The sequence below is a fragment of the Polypterus senegalus genome, chromosome 17, assembly GCF_016835505.1.
Source record: "Polypterus senegalus isolate Bchr_013 chromosome 17, ASM1683550v1, whole genome shotgun sequence".
NCBI classification, from domain to species: domain Eukaryota; kingdom Metazoa; phylum Chordata; class Cladistia; order Polypteriformes; family Polypteridae; genus Polypterus; species Polypterus senegalus.
This window is the reverse complement of record NC_053170.1, coordinates 72228043-72248472: the sequence shown is the minus strand read 5'-3', so window position 1 is coordinate 72248472 and position 20430 is coordinate 72228043. Positions and strand designations below refer to the sequence as shown.

Sequence of the window (20430 nt, the reverse complement as noted above, 5' to 3'; positions counted from 1 at the left end):
GGCAGTGGGAGTCAGGAAGGCTTAGGAAAGTGAACCACAGCATGAGCGCCCTGGCCGTTGGGGAACCTAAGTCTCGGTCTGACGGAGCCAGGGACCGAAAGGAAACAGGATATGAAGAAGGACAGCAGCAGCTCATCCAGTTACATTACTGACGGTGTCGGGTTCAAGAGCTCCCAAAGCAGAGATGGGAGCATGAAGTGGAACCCGCATCCTCACGCTTAGCGAGGAACTTCTTCTGAGTATGTCTCAGAAATAACTTCCTGGACCTGAATCAGCCTTTGACTCCACCAAGGTTGTTGTTCTAGCACTCTCTTTTATGGCAATAGGTGTCCTGCTAAGCAACATTCCAGCTGTTATTTAAAGCAGGTCATCTGTGCTTTATAGTAGGTAGCGGGAGACCATTTAAAACACTGAAGGTATTCCTGCAGTCACTTATTGTGCTGGCATACTACAGGTCCATTAATCTGCTCTCCCCCTTGTACTTCAATAATATGTTCACGTCAGGAGTAACTAACTACAGGGCTCCATCCATAAACAAGGGTGTTGGCATCCCCTTTTGCAGACGATGTGATTACACTGACATGTTGACACAAATGGTTGTCATTAGTATAGTCTTTGGTCGGACATTTTACAGCTCACCCTGAACATCCTGAAAACCTACACAGTCCCTCTCCACATATATGTCAACCAAATTCATGTTTAAAGCAATTAGGCTCACAGACTACAGCCAAATAATGATTAGATAGATAGATAGATAGATAGATAGATAGATAGATAGATAGATAGATAGATAGATAGATAGATAGATAGATAGATAGATAGATACTTTATTAATCCCAAGGGGAAATTCACATAATTATTAATTCATAATAATTCTTCACTTTTGGCTTTTGGCCAGAGGTGAATGGGGTTTCAAAACTAGCCATGGACTTCTGCCCAGAGTAGCTCACCATTATCCGCTAGACACCAACAATCCTTACACCCCCTTCAGTGCATATGCACATAGTATTCCCTATGGATCTGCAAGTAAAGCAGTACAGTATATTCACCAACATAAAATGACAGGCTCTGCTGTCCCCCCATCTCTGATACCCCAGAAGCTACACTGTCCTCCTGCCAGTCACCAGCTATACTCTGTCTGGGTCTAACACAGGTACAAAGTCAGGTTTTAGTTGTAACTAAATGTATATTCTGTGGTGACAGGCTACTACACACTTAAGTAATAAATTTCAGTAAATGTTTTTTAACTATGACATCTCTTTGTTTTACACTTGACAGTAACACCAGAATCCTAAACTTTTAACTTACCTTTCACTACTGCAGACTCTTCTTAAAAACATATTAAAAGTGCAGATTGAATCAGTATAATAACTCCAGAAAAGTCATTTAATCAGTGACGTGTTCATTATCTTTGGTCCATTCTCAGGACTCTGACAGCAGCACTTTGGACCTGTTGCAATTAGTAACAAAAATACTATTGGAAAAAGAACTGCAGCAATTGAAGTGAAGCAAAACAAAAGCACAACAACATGATTCGAGTTTCTCCTGAACATATTAAACATCACCTTCCAGTGTAATTCTTGGGTCTGTCCATTCACTAAAACACTTTGGTTCTTTTGATGACTGACCAGTAGTCAAAACTCACATTGTTAAGACAGAGAGAGATGACAAAGCAGACTGGCAGCACCGTGGTGTTCAGCATGGCTTAAACAGACAGAGTCTACAATGTAGCCTGCTGAACAATCAATAAACAATTAAAACACAATTGTTGGTGAGAAACATCACGATTCAAAATTGCTTCTGAAAATCTGACAGATATTGATTGCAGTCACTCTGTTCCTTGCAAACAGTAAAAGACAGAGCAGACAAAGCTTAGCTACACATACTCCATAAAGTCACTAACTGGAAGTATTTCATCTTTTGTGTCACAAGTTATCAGTGCTGTCTCAACTTGGCAGGCCCTCCTCTATCAGACTACAGAACGCCAGTGACTCTTGTATGAGGTGTCTGACCGCAGCACAGCCTAGCAGTCAATAACCACTTCCTAAGTGTGCCAGTCATTGAGCATAAAAAAAAAAAACATGAGGGAGAGACTTCCTCTACAGTGTCTGTACAGGGACTATTTTGAAGTACATTGATAATCCATCCATCCATCTACCCATCTTCAAAACTCACTTTATCCATAATCATTCTCTAAATACTGATGGCTCACTGGTGGGGATGTCGGAGTGGATGCTAATTTGGATTCAATCCCTCTGATCCTGTTTTATGTGATCTAAATCATAGCTGCTGTAGGTGCTCCTACCATAAGAAGTGTGGACAGTGCTGATGGTAATGCTCGAGAGGTCACAGGTCATGCTCAGAAATGCTCACAGTCTTGCAGGTCTAACATTATCTAATGGCTGTCAACAACTCAGTAGCTCAGCTAAATGGAGGAAAGAATTTCAGACAATCATCCATAGCAGCCAATGTTTTCACTGTTTAAATCCATTATCTCAAGGATTTACCTATTTCTATTTTCTGAAATTCAAAATTAACAACTAAATATGTATAATAATCTGTTTGCCTTGACATAAAGATTTCTTATCCATCCATCAATTTTCCAAGCCTTTTTTTTTCCATTAAAGAGTCATAGGCAGTTGAAGCCAGTCCTAAAAAAGAACCCAGAAAGGGTGTCAGTCACATTCACATTCCGGCCTTCATAGAGCCAATTTAACCTGCATGTCTTTGGAACCAGAAAATCCACACGGTCAAGGTGAGACACTGTTAACTATGTAGCAAAAGGACTAACCTCCTTGTCACTGTGCTGCTTGTGAGATGACATAAATGAAACAAAGGAAGTTTAGTCATGTAAAAAGTGCTGGAGAGTTTTATATCACAAAAATGAAAATGAACAAATGCAAAACATGAGCACTACCTGAAGCTTCATAACATCGACCTCTGCAGCACAACTATTATTTTATAGGATGCTGTTATACCCCTAATGATATACATCCATCCATATCTACTTCAGGCTGAGAGTAACGCCAGTGCCTATCCTGGTGGTATCAATCTGGGAACCAATACTGCCGGTCCATCACATGAGACACTTCCATATTCAGGAATACAAGACCAGCTTAGAGTTGCCAATGAAGCTAATGCACATGTCTTTTAGATAAATACTGGGAGGAATACTACACAGAGTCGGGAGAAAACACACATTCCAGGAAGATACTGTTTGGCTGAGTCTGAGGCTTTGATGCCGAAGCAGTAACTATTGTACTGCCATGCTACCCCCTCTACTTATATTTCAAATGGCATTAGCCACTAACGGCTGACAAATGCTCGTACATTGAGTTTTCCTTCACTCATGATAACCTCCCCCATTTTGCAGAGCTTAGCTAATGTGAATGTTTATAATTTAATTAGCAATACATCAATCCACAGTGAAATAAATCTGAAGAGACAATAGGGGGTGGTTAAAAATGGAAATGCAGAACACCAGCTGAAAGATTTCATTGAGTCAGGGCTTCATCACCACAGTAACTGAAATGTGTCCAGGGTCGCGTTTGGTTTTAAGAAGGGTTTTATATAAATTATGCAGATTTGAAACAAATGAACAAGCTCATGTTTCATCTTGAAAATCCCATTTCTCACAGTTACCGAAAACTGTGCTGAAACCCAGTCAAGCATGTTTGCTTTCTCCAGGAATGCTAGATTTCCTCTCACATCCCAAAAACGCACATGTTAGCATAACTGGTACCTTTAAAATGGCCCAGTATTAGTCAGTGTTTGAGTGTTCTCTATGATGGACCGATGTCAGATCAATGTCTGGTTTTTGCTTGGTACCTAGGGTCAACTAGGGTTGACTGCAACTGACTATAACCTAAAATATGGGTTAGGGAAATGGATCTGAAAGATATATAAACATTTAACTGTAGTTTCAAATGACAGGCATATTTGATTTGCATGTTAACAAGATAGGTCATATTTAGAGAGAAATAATTGTTATTGTGTAGTGATTACGTTTTTTAATAAGTCAATAGTTGCTAAAACGTCACTGGCCGATGAAGTAAAATCTGCATTATTTTACCACTGTATCAAAGTACTTGTTAAGTTTTTCTTCTGGCTCTGTGACTTTTGCTTTTCTTTAGAATGTCTTTACATTTATTTTTTATAAAATGGTTGCCACTTCTGTATCTCATATGAGTCACATAGGATCTCAAGACTGTTCTATATATTACTTATTCATTGATTCATTTTTCAAACCTACATGTTCTGAAAAAGGATCTAATGATTCCAGAACCCATCCCATATTTTGCTTTCTCAGGATAGTCAGGCATCCTCCTGCATCCCAAATTCTATCTATCTATCTATCTATCTATCTATCTATCTATCTATCTATCTATCTATCTATCTATCTATCTATCTATCTATCTATCTATCTATCTATCTATCTATCTATCTATCTGTCTCTTTGGCACCTCTCTCTTATACCATGATCCAATTTATATTTCTAAACTATTTAGATTAGCTTAATTTCTCGTCTTTTTGAATACTTTACTTGGTTGGCTCATGGCAAAATCTCTTATTTGGTTCATGCCCTTTTCACCTTTCTTCCTCTATTCTTACCAGCAATCCTATTTCACTGGTAAAGCTTTTTCAGACTCCCTTTATTGTATTATTATTTTACATTTCAAAACTCAAACTTTTATGATCTGATGGGTTCTACAAAGTCATAATCTTAACTATGAGTTAGGAATAGGAATCCAGGAGTGGTGTGGCTACGTCTAAATGCCTTCCTGAGCGCTCTGTGTAGACTGTGTTTTTACTTAATATTTTTATTTACTGTTTACCGTCTTTCATGCCCATACAACAATGGGTGTAGTAGTTTATGACAGCACAATGCTTCGGAACATTGGAAAAAAAGTTTCACCCTTCACCTGAATGTCTTAAACCTGAGCCATTGCAGCCAGTGTGGACAAGGACAAAGGATGCAACCACAAGGCCCTGTGGCGATGAACAAAGAAAGACCTGGTGGACCGTGCATGGGCACACTTCACTACATGTTGTACTTGTATAACTGTGAATGTGACAAATGAAGAATCTTGAACATGAACTTTACCTTAACAAATAAGGATAAAGGCTTTAAAAAAGAACAGAGTGGAACTGTAGAAAACCTCTAGCCCACATTACCAAAAACAACTGCTGTTTAATATATCTAAAGAATTTTTTTACAAAATATATTTCCATGCAAAAAAAGCAAAAACAAGACTAAAACACATCATACCTAAATAGAAAACCTTGAGGAAAACAAAACCAGTTCATAATCAAAGAATTCAACTCCAAAAATGATTCAAAGATCTGTACAACTAAAACAAGAATGCAGCAAAGCACTTACAGAGAGAATTGAGAATCCAAAATGTAATCAAGAGTGCCAATAAATAGACAAATTAACTGATGTCTTATGCATTAGTACAGGATTAAACCCCGGCTATATAAGGTTGGGGGTGGTCCCACAGCAGGGTCATCAGGATGGCCCGTCCCTCTGTGCTCAACTTATAAAGGACAAGGAAAAGAACACAAGAACACTGAATGAAAGAACACAATAAATACATGAAAATACTATGTATATGCAAATGTTTATTAAAAACAATAAAATACAAAAAGACGGAAGAAATAAACATCTGTAGAAACATACTCCACAAAAAATACACAATGGACAATAAAACAAAGAAATAAAAAGAAAAGAAGCATAAGCCAGGGATAAAACCTTGGCTGTACTATAACACAAATCCTTATGAAGCTCCAAATTACAAGCAGAGCCTTGTACGAGTCTGCTTTTCATCATTTGAACTAAGCGTCTATAACAGAATTTAAACAATCATTGAAGACGTCCCATTCTGTTTGCTCTATCTGCTCCTTTCAACCTTTGTTTGCCAAGGTTTGCATATAATAAATAATACTCCTGTTATCTATCAACAGATTCATAGGGTTTGTCCTCCAGAATCATTTGAATCTGAAAAGAGAACTTCCTTAGCAGGGCATAGGAGTGGTCATGTGACATCATTGTCATTGTCAATTCAATTTTTCATATTTTTGTACTGTTTTATTGCTATTTTCTTATTGTTTAATTTTTATAGTTATGACGATGATGATGATGCCATCCAGCATCATTTTAAGTGAGCTCTTCATTGCCGGGACTGGCATTTTCCTGGTTTTCTCAAGAATGTGGCCATATCTTCATGAAAACATGGAATGATTATTTATGATGGTGGTGCTGAAAGGCACCATACAAACATTTGGACAGTCACAACAAAGTTCTCTTTTGTGAAAGATTTTGCAATCAAACTTAGTTTAGGATACATTTCCACTTTCTTTACTCATTCTGTACTGTACATTATTTTTGACCACTGACATTTAGATTTTGTTTCGGCTCAGTTCAGTTTATTTTATTACTTCCCAGATTCTAACCCTAGCCTCTTAACTATGAAACAAATAAAAAAAGTGTTTTATATCAAAGTCAAAAGTCAAAGTCAAAGTGAAATTTATTGTCATCTCAACCATATACAAGTATACAGATAGACGAAATTGCGAAGCTCAGGGTCCACAGTGTAACAACATCATGTGCAAATAGTAAATTAAAAATAGAATAAAAATTTAAAAATTTAAAATTAAAACACAAACAAGACAAGACATTGTGCAAAGATAGGACAAACAAGTAGCAGCAATATTGATGTGTAAGATATGTAATATGATAAATAAATAAATAATAAATAATATAGATAATACAGAAATTATCAGTGTATGATAATAGTTGTTTAAGACGTGTGTAAACAATGACAGGTCAGAATGTTTCATAGCATAAGGATATCAAGAGTGTCAAAATCCTTAGAGGTCAGTATGAGATTTTCAGTTCTTTTCTACATGCACACTCATCTTAGCAGGATAGTGGTTTTCATGTATAAAAGTTCTGTTTTTAGTGGTGGTTGAGGCCGTGTGGAAGGTCCCAGGGGGCAGCCTGGTGTTAAGGAGTCTAACAGCTTGGGGGTAAAAACTCTCCTGCAGCCTCGCAGATTTGGCTTTGATGCTGCAGTATCTTCTCTTGGATGGCAGAAGTGTGAAAAGTCCATGTGAGGGGTGTAAGGGTCCTGCACAATGCTGCAGGCCTTGCGGACACTGCGTTTGTAAAATATGTCCTGTAGTGAAGGGAGAGGCACCCCAATAATGTTCTCTGCTGTCTTCACTATCCTTTGCAGGCGCTTGGTCGGATATGTTGCAGTTGCCATACCAGACAGTGATGCAGCTGGTCAGGACACTCTCTATGGTGCCTCTGTAGAACATGGTGAGGATGGAAGGGGGAAGACGTGCTTGCTTCAGCCGCCTCAGGAAGTGTAGTCTCTGCTGGGCTTTCTTGATTAGTGATGAGGTGTTATGTGTCCACGTAAGTTCCTCAGTTAAGTGCACACCAAGGAACTTGGTACTCCTAACAATCTCCACATCTAAACCGTTGATGCTGAGCGGGATGTGGGCAGGACGTGATTTTCTGAAGTCCACGATTATCTCTTTTGTCTTGTCGACATTGAGAGATAGATTGTTGTCTTCACACCATGCAGACAGCCATTTCACCTCATCTCTGTATGCTCTTTAATCATCCTTGCTTATCAGTTCCAGCACCGTCGTATCATCCGCAAACTTGATGATGTTATTGGTGTTGTGCGTGGCTGTGCAGTCGTGAGTCAGCAGGGTGAAGAGCAGTGGACTAAGCACACAGCCCTGCGGTGCTCCAGTCCTCAGTGTGATGATGCTGGAAGTGTTGTGGCCCATCCGAACTGACTGGGGCCTCTCTGTCAAGAAGTCCAGGATCCAATTGCAGAGGGTGGTGTTTAGGCCCAACCTGCTCAGTTTTACAACCAGCTTTGGAGGGATGATTGTGTTGAAGGCAGAGCTAAAGTCTATGAATAGCATCCTGACATATGTGTCTTTTTTATCCAGATGTGTCAGGGAGATGTGAAGTTTTTTTTTGTGATAGTTTTTTACAGTTACACTCTGGCTATCCCTGTTTTATTCATTTAGTCTCTGTCTGTAGCTGCTCATCTTTCTATGTGATTGCTGTTGCTATACACAGATCAATAATTATGGTATTACCTTGTTGAATAACTGGCAACATCAGATGAAGTATTATTATTGCCACCATCTAGAAGACTTTATTAAAAGATGTCAACCATCATCAGGAAGATAGTATATTCAGTAGTCACTCCAAGGCCTTGAGTTTCAACAAAGGTGAATTAAAACTATTATGCTTCATTTTTCCATTCTTTGTAAATTCACATTTACTTATGTAAGAAGGTCAAGGCTATCATGTTGTTGTGTGCATATATCATTGCTATCTTCTTGATGCCACTCAGCTAAATAGTATATGGATCTACACTATGTACAGTCAAGGAATTGTCACTATATTTTACTCTTAAATTCTCTGAGGAGAAATTAAAGCAAAAATAACTTTCTTTCTGGGCTTTTCAATTTTCAATATGCTTACTCAAGCTTTTGTTTAGGCTTGAGTATGATAGCACATTTCTCATATTCACACTGTAAGTTAACATTTTAATATTTTACACTTACTTCTAAAGTAAAATAATAATAACATGTAAAAACATAGCGGATAGTGATTGTGCCGATGTGTATGCATAGTTGAATGTGCACCTTTAACTTGTTCAGCATGTGGTTTACAGCTTGGCTCTATAGTGGAACACTATCCCTAGGAATAATTCTCTATATATGTGCTGAGAATCACACCCACTACGTTTATCATGGAAGATTTATCTATACAATATAACAAATGGCTTACAACACTGGCTAGAGCTCTCTGGGCAGAGTGGGCACTTGCTATGTTCACACAAGAGAATGTCATTACAGTTACACTGAATTTCTAGAACTGTATTAAAAACAATGCATTTATTATGCATCCTTTAAGCACTTGTGAGCAGCAACAGACTTCTCTAATATTAACATTAAATTACATATTAATCATTTGTCATGTATGTTCACACACCTTTCACATGACAAAAAATCAATCAGACAATGGAATGTTGGTGCCTATGCTGTCACGCATGGCATTAAACCATTGTGATACCCTCTGAAATGTCATCATTTTATCAAGTACAGTCATATAGATAATCAGGTTGCAGCATAATGTCTTGTGAACAATATGTTCCTGATATTCATCTTTTTTTTTATTCAAATTATTAAAATACCCTTAACGAACTAAAATGTTAGTACTGGATGCTTCATATGTCTTTGCTGTTAGGTGCTGCATGGCCTCAGCTTGGAAAAGCTTGAACCTGAGGTGGAAAAACAGCAACATTCATATTAATATAGAAGATGACTTTCCAGTGTCATCACTAAGCTGGAAAGTTCAGGTTGCACATGTGCACATACACCCAACACTATTGAGAACATTACAGGGCCAGTTATCAGAAACCAGTTTACAACATGAAGACAATTTCAAATACTACAAGAAGCAATATTTTTCTAGATAAGTAATTACACTGTGCATATGATAGAAAGCTAGAGAACAAAATTCTTGACAGTGATACATTTAATGACCTCTTAAGCACAGCCATCAGCAGTGTGTCTGTCTGTGGAGAGAGTGTTGACCTTGTCGAGAGGTTTACTTACCTTGGTAGTGATATTCATGTCTCTGGTGACTCTTCCTATGATGTCAGTAGACGGATTGGGAGAGCATGAGGAGTGATGAGGTCGCTGGGAAGGGATGTGTGGCACTCCCAATATCTATGCAAAAAGACGAAAGTCCAAGTCTTTAGAGTCCTGGTGCTTCCTGTCTTGCTATATGGTTGCAAGACATGGATGCTGTCCATTGACCTAAGATGAAAAGTGGACTCCTTTGGTACTATGTCTCTCTGGGGAATCCTTGGGTACCGTTGGTTTAACTTTGTGTCGAATGAGCGGTTGCTCATGGAGTCCCGAATGAGGCACATTATTGTTATGGCACTACGGCCATGTGGCGTGATTCCCAGAGGGTGAATCAGCTCGCAGGATCCTTATTATTGGGGATCTGAGTGGCTGGATCAGACCAAGGGGTCACCAACATAACACCTGGCTGTGGCAAATAGAGGGTCATTTCCGGATAGTGGGACTGGTCCTGGGCTAGTTGCCAACCGAGATCCCGAGTTGTTTCGTCGTGTGATGGGTGTGGCAACACGCTATACCAGTGCATGCTCACAAGCTTGACTTGACTTTGATTTGATGCTTTTTTGAAAGACTGTGAGACTGTGCCCCACTGGCCCTTAATGCCGAAGAAAAGGATAAAACTGTTTAATTACCAAAAGTCTGACCTCTGTCATCATATTAAGTGGAAGCGATTATGACGCAGATTAATTCTTATTCCATTTTTCTCCTTTGTAACATTTCAGGTTATTATATAGACTAAATAATGAACCGATTGCATTGTTATTAGCATTATTAGTCATAGCTATTTTGATGTCAATTGCATTGATTTTGTATAATATTTAAGCCGTTAAAAGTGAGGCAACATTTTTTTATTTGGAGATTCTGCAGCTTTGTTTTTTTTTAACATCATTTTCTACACCTTACATTTGTAATTCTTCTGAGATAATTTTACCTTGTTAATGATTTGAAGCAGTTCTGAACTCAATTACCCAAAGAACTTGAAAATCAATGTTACTGTGGCCTATAGATCTCAGTGATTCTTGACTCTGTGCTATGAATTGCTGAGGTCTGAACTTATTAATAATCTATCAGATCAGACAGCAGATTTCTATAAAGGTATCTTGCATTTACGTATTTCTGTCTCACTGCACTAGCCAGGGCCTCGGATACCTGCGCTTCAGCTTCTTTAGGCAAAAGGGAATGCCTGGAATATTTCTCTTAAGATTTTTTCGTCAAGTGATATATCTTAATCATACTCTTCCAATTCCGCAGTTAACAGACTTGTTGGAAGTCAACGGGATCCCATTCTTTCGGGCCATTGCATCTGACGGTGACCTGATGGATGGGCACCGGGAAAAGCACACGCACGAGGTGGTAGGCTTGTGATCAGGGAGTCAAAATATAGCTTCTTCTAACTCATTGCACTATACGCGGGACGCCACATCCCCCCAGTGTTTGTTAGGAGACAGGATCATCACTGTCACCGTCTCGCTCTGAAAGTGGTCTCTGTCTGTCGTACTTTAGAGCAGAGCCTCGAATCTTGGCACCTTCTTGCGCCGTGGTCGTATAAGTGGGTCAGGACTGTAACCATGACTACGCGCAGTACTCCACTCCACTCGACTTTGCGCGTCCCTGCTGCATCGTGCGCGCTGCCGCCGATACTCCTCTCCCTACCCAAGGCTTATCGTTGGAATAAACTACAGTGCTCCGTCTGTAACGGGAAAGAAAGAGTCCAGTGGAGGGAAATGAACTTCTCCAAAGAAAATCGTGCAAAAGCCTTTTTGTAATCACGCCCAAATTTCACCAGTGATTTCCCCCAACTCGTAGGTAAGTCGGCACATCAGTGCTTTTACTACAAACGTTCTAATATGACTGATTAACAGGTTACTGGAGGATAATGCCGCAGATGCGTGGAATGATTTAAATACAGAAAATGTGCTCTGTCAGAATTTTATTAACGAAGTATTAACTTCAGACAATTGTTAGTTATTTATATTTGTGTTGTTCTTGATGCTGGCATGATAAATGTATTGCCCAATACATATATAATCCCGTTATTATAGTTGTGTCGGTTTATCTGCATCTTTTCAGTGCTCATCGTTTAAATAAATATTAGCGTCTGGGTTTATGTGTATGATTTAGGAATAGTGGACACTCAGGTGAGTCAGCCGGTCGCGATTCGTGCCTCTTTGTAGCACCGAATATGCGAAACTAATGAAATATACAGAGTAAGGAAAATGACAGACTTTGCGGGCAGATTATAATACAAATGCGAAAACAAAGAAAATTAAGTGTAAACCTTTTCCCACCGGGTGACTTGAAGAGGGCGTCGTCAGCTGCGTACCTGCTATTAACCCCGCCCCTCCGCGTCCCACCACGCCCCATTAGTTCAGCTAGCTGAGCAAGTAGTCGTGCCTTTCGTTAAAATGGACACTGACTTCGGTTAGGATTGAGACGACATAATTAGTGATGATCTGAAAAGGACTGCCGAGAGCATCACACTACCACAGTTATAGCTTCACGCAAGCAGTTAGCAAGCAATGATTTTTGTGTTTATTTTGCATTTGCATACGAAAACATGAATGAATAGCGTAACTGTAAAATAACCAACGTAATGAAATAAATGTTTAAAAGTAGATTTTATCTGAATCGTTTAATATTGTCATACACTGAGAAATTCAAGAACGAAAGCTAATGTTTGAAAATAATACTTTTTATTAGACCTTAAAATCCAAAAATCATAAAATGAATTATAAGAAATTCCAGGAAAGTGAAGTGAATTGGTGCGACATGTGTTACACTGCGCGTGCTCATGTGGGGCTGACTTTTATGTGAATTTTACAGTTGCTGGCTCAGTTGCGTTAAGTTTTCTCTGGGGGATTCAAATTTCCTTACCCAGTCCTGAAACACACCGAGTTGTGAGATAAAGTATTTAAAATTGTAGCTGTCACTGTGCTCATGTATGCACCGAAGTGGACAGTTTCAAATGCATGCTCCTCATGATGCTGATTTTTGTCAGAAAATGACTTGATAGCTGGTTGAATTAATGGACGCACTCGGTCGTTGACTTGTGGAAGCACTGTTTCTCAAGACCTCCGTGACCGCTGGTTGCATGAAGCATATTTAAGCCGAAAACCTGTTGGTCTGCCTCTTCCACTCCTTTATTGGAAAACACAACTACGATATTAAGATATGTCTATTGTGCCCAGCTAATGACACTACTGGCTTCTGTAACCAAATGCTTCAGATTTAATAAAATGTGAGAATAATTGATTATTCATCCTTGTCAAGTGTCTTAATGACAATTTGTTGGAAGACTAGTGCTAAAATTAAATATTTGAAGGCTGTGGATGGGGAGATAAAATAACTAAATACATTCTGGAAAAAAACTGAAAACAAAAAAGATTCTATATATTCTATACTATTCAACATTTCATCATATGTATTTTTGACTGTTTGCCTTGCACATTTTTTTATCTTCATATCCTCTGTATAGTTGATATAGCCAAAATAAACAACTTGATTGCTTTTTATAATTTTATATTTTCGTTTATACATACACATACACTCACATACACACATACAGTATATACAATGCAGAAGCTTCAGTCAAGTTCAAGCAGTTTGTGGCATACTACAATTACTGATCCGTGTACGGGTAGGGGTCCACTGGTAGTGCAATGTGATAAAGAAAACTGGCTTTTTTAGAGGAACTGTTGTTGCTTGTTTGCCCACATGTCTAATGAGTCTGAAAATGGTGGTAAAGTAATGCAAGGACAGTTAAATTGTCAAATATAGATAGAGTGGGACAGTGGTGGCTCTTGAACAAAGTCTTGTTTTATATACTGAATATCCATTTTTAAAACCTTCTGCATGTCAGTCGGGATTTTTGCAAAGGGGGGTGTGTGAGGGGCTATCAAGGTTTGAAACATTGCTTAAATAATATCAGTCTGTCACAGGAGATGTATAAACACATCTGAGTGCACAGTTATGCATGATATTTTTGTGATGACACACCATGCATGGGCACACTTTGGGAATATGGGAGGAAATTGGATCAATTGAAGAACATGCCTTCTCTACAAGCACCTTCAGACAGCAATGGCACCTTTGCAGTCAATATGACCTCCCATTCATAATGTTCAGCACATAATAAGTGAGGCAAGCACTGCTGCCTCACAGCACCATATTCCTGGAATTGAACCTTGGCCTATTGGGCAGTTTTAGACATCCTCTCTGTAATCTTGTACATTTTCTCCAGATACATGATATCCTCCTACATCTCAAAGATGAGTAACTTAGACTGATTAGCAATAATAAAATATCTGCTTATGTAAGTGAGTTAGAGTATGCGAGTATGACAAAATTGTGTTTTCTTCAAGCTTGGTTTGTACCTTCTGCCCAGAGCTGCCAGGAAAGGTTCCAGTCCCTCATAATCCTTTGAAATAAATATAGTGATAAATGAATTGTAGGGCGGCACGGTGGTGCAGTGGTAGCGCTGCTGCCTCGCAGTTAGGAGACCCGGTTTGCTTCCCGGTCCTCCCTGCGTGGAGTTTGCATGTTCTCCCCGTGTCTGTGTGGGTTTCCTCCCACAATCCAAAGACATGACAAGCGATTCTAAATTGGCCCTAGTGTGTGCTTGGTGTGTGGGTGTGTTTGTGTGTGTCCTGCGGTGGGTTGGCACCCTGCCCAGGATTGGTTCCTGCCTTGTGCCCTGCGTTGGCTGGGATTGGCTCCAGCAGACCCCCGTGACCCTGTGTTTGGATTCAGTGGGTTAGAAAATGGATGGATGAATTGTATTACACTAAGACCAACTGGAAAAGGAAGAAAGAAAGAGTGAGAGAGAGATCTGGGGTCTAGAAAAAAATAAACCTCTGGCCTCTGGAGATTTAGAGAAAATCTCTGAACCTGGAGATCATTCTGAGTCATTGATTAACCTAACAAGCCCATCTTTAGGATGTGAGAGGAAATTAGCATAGCCACAGAAAATGGATGTGAAAATCGTGCAAACATCATACAGGTGTTGACTGAAATGTGCATCCTGTCTGGGTTCCTGGAGGACTGAGGAGACCAAAGTGCCCATGGGCCACATATTGCCCTTGGATTGGTATAGGAGAAAAATCTTAACCAACCTCACACTGCCGAAGTCCTTTGTGGAGCTTCTCTCTGTCACTGGGTTTAGTTTAGGTTCTCCTTACAGACATCATTGTGTCCAGGCTCAACTGATTTTTCCACCCATTTAATATTGCGATTGAAAATAAGAATAAAAACAAACTGCATTTGTTTTTCACACTCTTACTATATGGAGCTAGTCAAAAGCATAATTAGAAAAGATCAAATGATTTTTGTACATACAATTATTTTATTTCTAATGGTTAATGCTAATTGAGAACATAAAAAATCAGAAGTAAAGAATTAAATGGTAATGAGCCCACAACGTATCCAAAAGCAAAGTGCTTAGCTTAGTTTGGGAATGGCTGTCGTTTACAGTGCTGGTGAACCTTCTCCAAGGTGGCCATTAATCCTGGTCAAGCATATGGTGATGAATATACCACATGAAGAATTCCTAGAATCAGATCTACAGCATTTAGCTAATGTTAGAAGTGTCTTTAGAATGTGATGGCTGTCACACATACAGCGGAGTGATCGCTGGGGTCTTTTGGAAGATGCCCTCATGATCCATATGGCACTTCACACTTCTGATTTGATCTCCCACCCTTTTCATTACATGAGAATATCAATGTTTCACTTAATTATGCAATTCTGATTCCTTTATGTTATTGATGCCAACTCTTTTCACATGCAAATTATAGAAATTTTTTTAGTAATGCTAGGATTAGCAATAATTGGATCTCACTGAATCTGCATACAACCAAATGAGTATGTAATCCATACAGAAGACAACACTCTCAATTGCTTGGATGCAAAGTGCGTCAAAGAAATAACAACTGTCATCATTTAAGAATAAAAATTGGCACATGGGGTTATTCCAGCATGCAATGTAAGTTATAATAACCATTCCATTACTGGTCTTTATGCTGCTGGTGTGTTGGTGAAAGCAGACATGTAATGGTGGACTGGGAACCGTAAAACGAAATAGGCATCGCTTTTGTAAAAGCTGTCACCTGGGCAAGAGAAGATGACCTGCCCTTACTCCAAACAAATAGATTCTTATGTATGACATTTTTTAGATGAATGAGTTATTGTTCCTTCACACCAAATCATTTTTACCTTTTTAGCATTTAAATTTAGTTTGTGGGATTATGAATTATAAAGGGATAAATATAAGACCTGCATTCGCATTCTGGGTTTGCAAAAAGGGAAAGATTTAAAAATTCAACAGATCATCGCTCTGCCTTCCTAGTTCCATTAAAGTAAATACATCAGGTAAAACTTCAGGAACAGTAACAAGCACTTCAGTATACAATTTTATCATTTTATCTTCAAAATACTCCACAGCTAGATTAGATGTAATGCAAATGGTAAGAGGTGTTTGATGTCTTTTTAAAATAGCTATAGCAACACTTCTTTCCTAACCCACACACTTGAAAGTTGTACCCCAGGGTGCAAGCCCAGTACCCAGCCGATGCCAGGAGCTCCCAATTTGTGCTTTAAATAGCCAGTTCATGTGCCTATCAGCCACTTCAGCCCTGCTGATTAGATTTCCAGGTGGAGTGCCACATCATGGAGCGGGTGCAGCTCTTAGTGGCTCTGATAAGCACACATCTAATCTCAAAGAGCCACTGCATAGACTGCACAGGCTGCATGTTGTCTAAGGGTATGTACACAGCGGTATTTCTAAACTTTTCATCCCCTGGAGACTCCACTAGGAATTTTTCAAATATGCAATGCAGCAAAAATTCTTCAGACATTTTATATTTTAGTCCTAATTCATTAGCAAATGAAAAACAAATCAAACTCTTTTGGATATAAGCATCAAATGCTGAGAATGCAGAGCTGCATAAGATAGGATCTTCAAATTTTGTTGCGGTTCTTTAATGATAAGATGCTCCACCCATTCTGCTTTTAAACTTTTCCACCAGGGTTCTTTGTTTGACTGTTTGCTGGAGAAAAATACCACATGCACTTCAGTGCAAAGCTTAGCATGTTCGGGCCTAGCCAGTAATTGGATGTGAGACCAAAAAGGAAAAGTTTGGGTTGCTTCTGGAAGAGGTTTTGGCAAGGCCAGCAGGGCACACTTACCCTGTGATGTGTGTGGATCCTAATGCCCCAGTGCAGTGACAGGGACACTGTGCTGTAGAAATGGTGCAGTCTTACAGATATGATGTAGAACCAAAGACCTGGCTGTCTGTGGTCATAATAGATCCCTGGGTATCATTGATAAAGAGTTGGGTGTATTTCGATATTCTGACTAAATTGCCCACCACAGTCTAGTCATTATTTCCCCTCTTTACCACCTAACACCTAATGTGTGGTGAGTGTACTGGTACAGAAATGGCTGTTGGTACATCTACCCAAGTGGATGCTGCAAATGAGTGGTGGTTAAAGTGGCTCTCCATTCACTATGTAAAGCTCTTTGAGTAGTGAGAAAAATTATTATTAATTATAAACCTGATGCCACTTGATTGATTGGATATGGCTTTGTGCTTGCTTGCAGTGTAGGCAAGTTCCTTGTATTGGAGTGGCATCCTATCTGGATCTCTATTGTTTGGATTACCACAAACAAGACTCTTCAGATGATTCATTTCTTTGTCACTTCATTGCATCCTCTGATCTCTCTTCTGTATAAACTAAATTTAAACAGCATTCTTCAATCCAGTTTCTTCACTTTTTATTTTTCAGTCTTATCTTCCTTGCCTACTCAAGGTTAGCTTGTGATCTCTGCACTGCAGCTTAAATGTAACAATGTAGACAATATATATCAAAATTCTGTTGATGGTGGAAGTGTATTTGTGGTTAAATTCCATAGGGATGTTGCTCTGAAGTGTTTGTACTTGCTGAAGAGAGTCTTAGAACATCCAGCATTGAGGTTACAGATTAAACAGTAGCTGGTAATTTTCCATACATATAGATTATCCTCCCGATACCCAGTGAAATGCTCACCTTGAAAGCAGCTTCACTTGATGTGTTTACTTCAATGTAACTCTCAAGGTAGAGCAGTGATCTGTTGAAATTCCCAAGCTTTCCTTTTTTCCAAATCCAGAGTGAGAATGCAGATCTTACATTTTTATCCCTTTATAATTTGTAATCCCTCAAACCATGATTACATGCTGAAAAAGTAAGATTGATTTAATTGAATGAATGTTTATATAGCAAGGCCAGAATGCTATTTATATTTATAAATGATGTCATGAATACAAAAATAGCAAAATAACATTAAATAAAATGTAAAGACATTATTTTAAAGCCATCCTAAAATTATGCAAATCTATCTATCTATCTATCTATCTATCTATCTATCTATCTATCTATCTATCTATCTATCTATCTATCTATCTATCTATCTATCTATTATAATTCATAATTGAAATGATATATGAGGATGGGCTCAAAAATTCCCCAAATTGGTCAATAACACGGGATAAAGATGTAGTTATCAACTAGGTATCACAGGCCTATAGTCTTGTTAATCAGTCCTCTGAGTGGCATCGTGCTTAGTTGAGCATTCGAGATGCATGCTTCTGACATTTATTCTACAATGGTGCACATGACTTCACCATATTTTCACTCTGCAAGCCAAAAAAAGTATGTCAGGTCATATCACGCATCAAGACAATGACAGTTCTGTTTTTCGAAATTAATAAACTTGTCAGTAAATAGTTTCCTTGTGATCAGACAGATAATCAGTGATATGCTGAGGCTTTAGTTGGAAAACATCCAAAAAAAAACCCATCTGGAGTAATTGTGCACACAGAACTACATGTTGCACCATGACAGTGCACCTGCATTCTCTGTGTTATCTGTTAAAGAGCAGTTGACCAAAACAATTGAATCGTTGACTCACACCTCCCATATTCACCAGATCACGCACCCTGTGACTTTTGTTTTTGTTCCAGAAATTTAAATTGAGAATGAACAGAATATGATTTGCTAGCTTGTTTGAAATGCAGGAAAACGTAGGTTCGTAACAAAAAATTAGAACAGGAAAAATTTCCAGGAATGGGAGAAATTCTGGGAAAAGTGTATTGTATCTCAAGTCAAGTAGTTTGACAGTTACTGAAAGGAATTTGTTGTAAGTTGCATAATGAAGGTTTTCTTTCTTTATTTTTTATAATTCTCAATATAATAATGTCTTATAGCTTTGAATAGAAGATATACAAGCAAATGGTAATCTATAGTGCATTAAGATAAGCCCAACTGAAAGCTAGGTTTGCAAAAAAACTCCAGTCTATACAGAAGCTAGCCAAAATAAACATCTGGATATTCTTTGTCCTCAAAGAAAAATCAGTGTGTTCATTGAGGGTCAACTTGTCTTAATGACTAGCAAGTAGTAAGAAATGATCTGAATGGCCTGTTGGTAAGAAAGAAATATCACATTTCAAACGTTTATTCTACCAAAACGCTACAAGATAAAATAAATTGTGCTACGACACAAGAAAGAATATACAAAATAGATTTTTTTCATTTTGTCATTAGCAATACACTCTTTGAGATGACTTCTGAACGCTCGTATGACTCGTTCAGCCATTTCAAGTGGAATGGCGGTGATTTTATGGCAGTGTCCTTGAGGGCTCAAGGTTTTGAGGTCAGTGTGTGTATACCTTTGACTTGAGATAGCCCCATAAGAAGAAATCGCATGGAGCAAGATCAGAAAAACGTGAAGGCCACCCAACATCGCTACTCAGGGAGATCAGCTTCCCCGGTAACATATCCTGAAAAACTTGCATGGATCTCGGCATTGTATGAGCTGTTGCTCCATCCTGTTGAAACCAGGCAACCATCACATCAGTTTCTCCCAATCGGTTGCCACAAAAAGTTCCCTAGAATTTCAATGAAACGTTCCTAAGTGACAGTGACCGTTGCTCCCCCTCCTCAAAAAAGCAAGGCCCTACAACGCCAAATTCTGCAACGACGTATCAAACTGTAAAACGCTCACTGTTGAAGTTCACGAGTGTTGGTTTCAGCCAAATAACGAAAGTTTTGCTTATTTACGCAGCCATTCAAATGGAAATTTGCCTCGTTGCTGCACATGACAATGGCATCTACGTGAACGGTTTGCAGAATGTTTGTGCACAACTCTCAATGGTTCTCTCAGTCTTTCCCATTGAGTTCCTGCACTACCATCACATTGTATAGATGGAAATTAAGGTCCTCATGCAAAATCCTCCTCAAAGACGTGTTGTAAATGCCTGAGGCTGAAACATCTAGGAGACTGCAAAATTTATACCTTTACAGCTTGGATGTTTTCAGGCATTTGTACAGTCCAAGGATGGCCTGAGGATTTTCTGGTCAATGTTGTACCTGTCTGTCTAACTTTAGTCACCCACTGAAGGATTGTTTTCCGATTTGGGACATCATTGTTAGGAGGAATGTTGAAATGTGTTTGGAAGGCGCATTGTGTAGTGATGATGGATTTGTTGTTTCTGAAGAACACTTTGACAGCAAAAGCACGGTGCACACCAGACCAAGGCATGTTGCCGACTGTAAATTACAAGGGATTGCCTGTCAAAGAACCCCCACCCCAGCCCACTCGGCTACCTCTACCTCATGCAATGACCTTGAGAAATGTGGTATTTCATTTTGGCTCATTCTGTACTTTACTTGGTAAGGATAAATTAATTTGCTCCTTTGTATACTGCA

At 38.9% G+C, this 20430-nt stretch overlaps 1 protein-coding gene across 2 annotated transcripts in view; it reads left to right on the top strand.

The window, feature by feature from the left end:
* The window catches only part of rims3 (regulating synaptic membrane exocytosis 3), a 172443-nt gene that overhangs the window by 23214 nt on the left and 128799 nt on the right, over positions 1 to 20430 (top strand). Inside the window, exon 1 of one of the 2 annotated variants that reach the window (XM_039740405.1) lies at positions 11222 to 11496. The exons of the other annotated variant lie outside the window; for it this stretch is intronic. The gene's annotated coding sequence lies outside the window, so the exon portion shown is untranslated. Of the gene's footprint in view, positions 1 to 11221; positions 11497 to 20430 lie in introns of those variants that run through there. 2 annotated transcript variants of the gene reach the window in all.